The sequence below is a fragment of the Schistocerca nitens genome, chromosome 5 (genome assembly GCF_023898315.1).
Source record: "Schistocerca nitens isolate TAMUIC-IGC-003100 chromosome 5, iqSchNite1.1, whole genome shotgun sequence".
Classification (NCBI taxonomy): Eukaryota; Metazoa; Arthropoda; class Insecta; order Orthoptera; family Acrididae; genus Schistocerca; species Schistocerca nitens.
Window position 1 is genome coordinate 313164216 of NC_064618.1, and position 8138 is coordinate 313172353.

General features: G+C 39.4%; 1 non-coding gene across 1 annotated transcript; it reads right to left on the bottom strand.

Annotated features, from left to right (window-relative positions):
* Nucleotides 1-2880: 2880 nt before the first annotated feature.
* Nucleotides 2881-2964, bottom strand: Trnap-ugg (transfer RNA proline (anticodon UGG)). Its single transcript is given in 2 exon segments — nt 2881-2917; nt 2926-2964. It is a non-coding gene; the product is annotated as a tRNA-Pro (tRNA).
* Nucleotides 2965-8138: the final 5174 nt, after the last annotated feature.

An 8138-nucleotide genomic window follows, 5' to 3' on the forward strand; every position in this document is an offset into this window, starting at 1 on the left:
CAAATGTAAGTGCGTGGCTTCTGCGGTCAGGGTCACTTATGAAAGTTTTCTGAGTCTCTTACTGCGTAATAACAGAAAAAGACATGCTAGAGACATAAGTATTGATCAGTAGATCCAATAGAAGGGCATTGTAACCGTTGCCGAAAAGTTTGTTATTCCAGCTTAGTTCTCTACGTTATGTCGCGGTACGATACTCAGAAAACTCTCATGTCAACCGTTTATGCAAAATTCAAAGTGAATTTTCTCGATAAATATTGATACTTGTATTGAGCGTCTTTGCAGCATTGCTATTAGAGTTCTGAACATCACGTACCACAAATACAGTAAATAATAAAATCCGATTGCTGGGTGGTCTCCTTGTTACAGCCAGACTTTTGCCAACATGGCACCTTCCACAAGGTCCTCCCTCCGTGCCGGGTAGCGGCAACGTGGTAGCTGCGTGTCACTGCTTCACGGTGTCGAAGAAACGGATGTTGTTCAAAAACTCGGTCTCAGCAAGAAAACAGCAGACCATAAACGTAAGTACTGTTTTCACTTGCCATCATTAGTGGCCATTCCTAGGAAAAAGAGAACCCTATAAAGATTTTCTGGATGCTCGTCTAAGAAACGGTGTCTGATCCTTTCATATCAACTTTATAACCGATGACCACATGCGACCCAATTTCAAAGATGTAGTTGTGACGGTGATCAGGACATTTACGACAATTTAATTAATAAGAGGTGGAACAGATTCTCTTCCCACAAAAAAACAAGATAGGGCGCTTCGTAAAAACAGAGAAAAGGCATGCCACATAAAAAAACGCGAAATCTCAAACATTAGGAACAGTAATTAGAACGTCGAAATTCAGAGCAAATTCAATGGGAGATGATTTCATATTTTACAGTGAAACCCAGTCTTGAAATCTGGAGTAAACTCAGTTCTGGACATATGTGTACGAAGTCAAAATCAGTACCTTCGCTGTGTGATAAGAATGGCAGGGTTACAAACGACAGCACCATTAATCAAATTATTAGACATCATTCTTAGAAATTCATTCCAAAATGAACCTGCTGTATGTATTCCAGGACTAAAATCAACGACAAGATAGCAAAGCGACTTAATGTGTATCACAAAAGGAAGTCTTATTGTGCAGATTCTATACTAATTAGCTTCATTCCCGTGTATAGTGATGCTTCATTTAAACGTCATCCACAATTTCTCGTCCAACGAATGATCTATGCCATAGATTGAGAAACTGGACCGATCATACAAATATAAAAAAAGAAGAATAGAAGCGTATTACAAAATTACAGGTACAAACCAAAAAAAAGGATTTTTAGTTGCATATCATAATTAATAGCTTTAACTGGCGGTAGTCGAGAGACGTGTTACAATATTTTTAAACAACATTGGAAGAAATGTTATTCTTCTACAGGGAGGCAAGAAGAGCAAAAGTAATCTTTGACAGAGCAGTTAAAAAGTTAAAATGTGACCACAAAATAAATATAAAGGGGGAACATCAATATTAAACTGAAAAAAACAGTGTCTGTAGAAAATTCAAATATAATTGCAAAATAAAATAAGTACTTGATAAAAATACTAAAGCATAACTTGAAGGGTTATTACGTATGAAAGGTGTTACAGAAAAAGCACAAAAGCACATTTATAACAACAGAATATTTGAAGTACATAGACAACTAGAATATCATCACACTTAAATCATTCAATATATTTTCAGCACATGTGGAGTCTTAATTCTGCAACCTCCAACTGCATTCATGTTTAGCCAACCTAGGCGCTATGTCTCCAACTGACAGACCAGTATGACACCACAATCAGTGTAAGGAATATTGTATACTCCACTGTTGGCTATCAACTGGATTTTATCTTTGCTATTGGAATTGCATTGGTCTGTGGTGTTCGTCACATAATAGAAATCCTGTAGTTGCAGGAATTCGGGATTTTGCTGCACTACACTCGGTGTGGGATTGTACATCACTTCCTGTAGATACCAGAAGGAGCAGCAGAGTAGTTTAGAGAATGGGTACAATTTTCAATGTTTATTTACGAAGCAAGATATGGTCAGTCAGAAGAGGATTGTAGGCACTGGCTAAAATCCTCTCTTGATTGACCACATCTTGTTTAGTAAACAATGACTGGCTAAGGCAATAAACAACACATTTTTCAATGTTGTTTACAAATATTATAAAACCTTTCATGACGATAGTCAGGAAAGGTCTGACGACAGCCCTGTAAGCTGGAAACTGCTCAATAAATTAACTCTGCAGAACATATACAACAGTATATTTTTCATTAGTCATTGTGTTGTTCTACTAAGTAGCGACGGATGTATCAGTTAACACGAAACTGCCTTTCTAAGTTATTTGGTGTCATGAAAGAAGTAATACGTAAAGCTTAAATTATGGAGACGTTACGTGCCCGGAAAAATAGGCTGTTCGTATCTCTAATGATGAACCATCAATGGTATACAATCAATCACTTGATGTGAGATGCTTTATTGCGATGCACTTCCGCTTAATGTCGCACTGTACACACAAAATTTCCGCTTTCACGGACTGTCACATTCAGTGAACAGACATTTGCCTCTGGTGAATATCTTAGTGTTATCCAGTCAATCTAGATTAAAGACCAAATTTGCCGAAAGTCTCCATATGCATTGAAAGAAATGACATAAAACACCGTGAATTTTAAGAAACACCTTTCAGAATAATACAAATAGCCAAGTGTGATTAAACCAAGCTCCATGTCTGTAAATAGACAAAATGACAAAATGGTTCAAATGGCTCTGACCATTATGGAACTTAACTTCTAAGGTCATCAGTCCATTAGAACTTAGAACTACGTAAACCTAACTAACCTAAGGACATCACACACATCCATGCCGGAGGCAGGATTCGAACCTGCGACCATAGTGGTCGCGCGGTTCCAGACCGTAGCGCCTAGAACCGCTCGGCCACCCCGGCCGGCAGACATGTTCACGAAGTCGGTCTCTTATGCCATAGAAGTAAAAACCGAATGTCTGATGGGTTCCAGCTACGTGTGGTACTGTTCACTTATTAAGCTGGAGATGCGCAAGGTGACGGCGAGACTTCATGACTCGAAATGCTTGCTCGTTCGATCTCCTACTACTTATGAACTGTTCAAAATCCTTTTGAAACTGTCGTTAACTACATTTAGTGAGATGTTCAAAATCCGCCCATACTGAAGGTGATATTTTGCGATACAACTGCAGTTACTCACTGCCTAATGCAGCAATAAAAACAAATTTTTGTACACAGTTAGTCCTGACAGAGAGTTCACATCTAATTCAATTACCAGCATTTCAGTTGGACTCTGAACCCACTAGGACTGCTCAGAATAAAATTAAGTTTACAAAAGACCATTCTCCTCAGTTGGATGACTACTGAAGTAGTGTATCATAAAAAAAAAAGCATTACAAGAAAGAAACATCTAAGCCAGCTTAGTTAGAAGCAAAAGGTCGGAGATGGGTCCAAAACCACAAATTTCTTTCTGTAATTTTTATGCCCCTCTTGCTATTCCAGTCCAAACGACCATCTTTCTAATGTTAGTCAACTAGGTATGCTTTTTATGCCCAGTAAAATATCTACATTCTATTGCAAAACTGTAGAAATTGCAGATAATGACCTGCAGCCACAGCGCAAATGATCTTATCTTCTATGCTCTGTCTCCACAGTATTCGTAAACACTTGTAAACAAATAATTTAAGTTTACGTGCCACGGTTCACAGTTACGCCCAATTCTGATATTCAGAGCAACTCAACCGTAAGGATTGTTTCTAGTTTCGTTAGTACTAAGTATCTGTAAATCTTGTCGCTGCATCTAATCTTTATACTGGTCATGTTGGCAATCATTCTTACATCAGAAAATACACGCGTCGAGGCGATAATCTCATGTTATATCCGTACTACTTTTAGTATTTAAGGGCCTAAAGCAATTTAAGGAAAATGCTCTTATTTTCCGTTTACTGTTAGGTAAAGGCTTTTTTTATGAAAAATATCAGAATAATTCTAACAGTAGAAGTCATAAGCCGGAAAATATCTCCGTTTATTTTATGATACTGAAAGCCGTAAGAGTTTTGGCGTACTCTGAAACAACACTGCGAAAATAAGAAGTATTTTTACAAAAGCACAAATATTCTCGGCAGGTCGATAAATTCTGGAAACTGTCTTCTCGTACAGGTCACGTTCTTTGCTTTCAAAAAATCCAGTACAAAAGGACAATCTGGGTCCATGAAATAACTTTAGCGAAACCCCGTGACAAGTAATTAATGAACACAGTGGGAAGTTCATTTACTTCTTTTATAAACTCTTGCACAGTAATTAACATTTCAGGTCTCTGACACACGTCAAAACGTAACAAGGTGTGCCTTTACACTAAACACATTTAATTAAAACCAGGGAACGTGGAAGTATACAAAAACAGCGGTCCTCTTTCAAGCGTGGTATGTAACCAATCCTCCCACAATTACAATTTGTCGTATGTAACATATGGACACATACTCGAGAAAAATCCAGCAATGTAAAGCAAAGAATTAAAAAAAAAATTTCTTGCTTGTTTTTTGATACAGTAGTTTATGAAATAGTGTTCAAGCACCTTAATAGCACTCACTAGAAACGGGCACCGAATCAAATGATGTTACGAAAGGTAAATTTTTGTGCTCAGTTCTTTAATAGTATTACAATATTTGTATTTTATTTTATTCCACTTCCTGACTGCGAAAAAATGGTGTAAGACAGGGATGAGGACTTTCGTCCCAAATATTCAGCCACACATCAAAGAAGCGATGATGGAAATAAAAGATAGGTTCAAGAGCATCACTAAAATTCTTGATGAAAAGATGTTGTTGTGGTCTTCAGTCCTGAGACTGGTTTCATGCAGCTCTCCATGCTACTCTATCCTGTGCAAGCTTCTTCATCTCCCCGTACCTACTGCAACCTACATCCTTCTGAATCTGCTTAGTGTATTGGCTCAAATGGTTCAAATGGCTCTGAGCACTATGGGACTTAACATCTGAGGTCATGAGTCCCCTAGAACTTAGAACTACTTAAACCTAACTAACCTAAGGACATCACACACATCCATGCCCGAGGCAGGATTCGAACCTGCGACCGTAGCGGTAGCGCGGTTCCAGACTGAAGCGCCTGTAACCGCGTGGCCACACTGGCCGGCGCTTAGTGTATTCATCTCTTGGTCTCCCCCTACGATTTTTACCCTCCACGATGCCCTCCAATACTAAATTGGTGATCCCTTGATGCCTCAGAACATGTCCTACCAACCGATCCCTTCTTCTGGTCAAGTTGTGCCACAAACTCCTCTTCTCCCCAATCCTATTCAGTACCTCCTCATTAGTTATGTGATCTACCCATCCAATCTTCAGCATTCTTCTGTAACACCACATTTCGAAAGCTTCTATTCTCTTCTTGTCCAAACTATTTATCGTCCATGTTTCACTTCCATACATGGCTACGCTCCATACAAATACTTTCAGAAATGACTTCCTGACACTTAAATCTATACCCGATGTTAACAAATTTCTCTTCTTCAGAAACGCTTTCCTTGCCATTGCCACTCTACATTTTATATCCTCTCTACTTCGACCATCATCAGTTATTTTGCTCCCCAAATAGCAAAACTCCTTTACTACTTTAAGTGTCTTATTTCCTAATCTAATACCCTCAGCATCACCCGACTTAATTCGACTACATTCCATTATCCTCGTTTTGCTTTTGTTGATGTTCATCTTATATCCTCCCTTCAAGACACTGTCCATTCCGTTCAACTGCTCTTCCAAGTCCTTTGCTGTCTCTGACAGAATTACAATGTCATCGGCGAACCTCAAAGTTTTTATTTCTTCTTCATGGATTTTAATACGTACTCCGAATTTTTCTTTTGTTTCCTTTACTGCTTGCTCAATATACAGATTGAATAACATCGGGGAGAGGTACAACCCTGTCTTACTCCCTTCCCAACCACTGCTTCCCTTTCATGTCCCTCGACTCTTATAACTGCCATCTGGTTTCTGTACAAATAGTAAATAGCCTTTCGCTCCCTGTATTTTACCCCTGCCACCTTTAGAATTTGAAAGAGAGTATTCCAGTCAACATTGTCAAAAGCTTTCTCTAAGTCTACAAATGCTAGAAACGTAGGTTTGCCTTTCCTTAATGTTTCTTCTGAGATACGCCGTAGGGTCAGTATTGCCTCACGTGTTCCAGTATTTCTACGGAATCCAAACTGATCTTCCCCGAGGTCGGCTTCTACTAGTTTTTCCATTCGTCTGTAAAGAAATCGTGTTAGTATTTTGCAGCTGTGGCTTATTAAACTGATTGTTCGGTAATTCTCACAGCTGTCAACACCTGATTTCTTTGGGATTGGAATTATTATATTCTTCTTGAAGTCTGAGGGTATTTCGCCTGTTTCATACATCTTGCTCACCAGATGGTAGAGTTTTGTCAGGACTGGCTCTCCCAAGGCCGTCAGTAGTTCCAATGGAATGTTTTCTACTCCGGGGGCCTTGTTTCGACTCAGGTCTTTCAGTGCTCTGTCAAACTCTTCACGCAGTATCGTATCTCCCATTTCATCTTCATCTACATCCTCTTCCATTTCCATAATATTGTCCTCAAGTACATCGCCCTTGTATAGACCCTCTATATACTCCTTTCACCTTTCTGCTTTCCCTTCTTTGCTTAGAACTGGGTTTCCATCTGAGCTCTTGATGTTCATACAAGTGGTTCTCTTTTCTCCAAAGGTCTCTCTAATTTTCCTGTAGGCAGTATCTATCTTACCCCTAGTGAGATAAGCCTCTACATCCTTACATTTGTCCTGCCCTGCTGAGCCATTTTGCACTTCCTGTCGATTTCATTTTTGAGACGTTTGTATTCCTTTTTGCCTGCTTCATTTACTGCATTTTTATATTTTCTCCTTTCATCAATTAAATTCAATATTTCTTTTGTTACCCAAGGATTTCTACTAGCCCTCGTCTTTTTACCTACTTGATCCTCTGCTGCCTTCACTACTTCATCCCTCAAAGCTACCCATTCTTCTTCTACTGTATTTCTTTCCCCCATTCCTGTCAATTGTTCCCTTATGCTCTCCCTGAAACTCTGTACCACCTCTGGTTAAGTCAGTTTATCCAGGTCCCATCTCATTAAATTCCCAACTTTTTGCAGTTTCTTCAGTTTTAATCTACAGGTCATAACCAATAGATTGTGGTCAGAGTCCACATCTGCCCCTGGAAATGTCTTACAATTTAAAACCTGGTTCCTAAATCTCTGTCTTACCATTATATAAACTATCTGATACCTTTTAGTATCTCCAGGGTTCTTCCATGTATACAACCTTCTATCATGATTCTTAAACCAAGTGTTAGCTATGATTAAGTTGTGCTCTGTGCAAAATTCTACCAGGCGGCTTCCTCTTTCATTTCTTAGCCCCAATCCATATTCTCCTACTACGTTTCCTTCTCTCCCTTTTCCTACACTCGAATTCCAGTCACCCATGACTATTAAATTTTCGTCTCCCTTCACTATCTGAATAATTTCTTTTATTTCATCATACATTTCTTCAATTTCTTCGTCATCTGCAGAGCTAGTTGGCATATAAACTTGTACTACTGTAGTAGGCGTGGGCTGCGTGTCTATCTTGGCCACAATAATGCGTTCACTAAGCTGTTTGTAGTAGCTTACCAGCGTTCCTATTTTCCTATTCATTATTAAACCTACTCCTGCATTACCCCTATTTGACTTTGTGTTTATAACCCTGTAGTCACCTGACCAGAAGTCTTGTTCCTCCTGCCACCGAACTTCACTAATTCCCACTATATCTAACTTTAGCCTATCCATTTCCCTTTTCAAATTTTCTAACCTACCTGCCCGATTAAGGGATCTGACATTCCACGCTACGATCCGTAGAACGCCAGTTTTCTTTCTCCTGATAACGACATCCTCTTGAGTAGTCCCCGCCCGGAGATCCGAATGGGGGACTATTTTACCTCCGGAATATTTTACCCAAGAGGACGCCATCATCATTTAATCATACAGTAAAGCTGCATGCCCTCGGGAAAAATTACGGCCGTAGTTTCCCCTTGCTTTCAGCCGTTCGCAGTACCAGCACAGCAAGG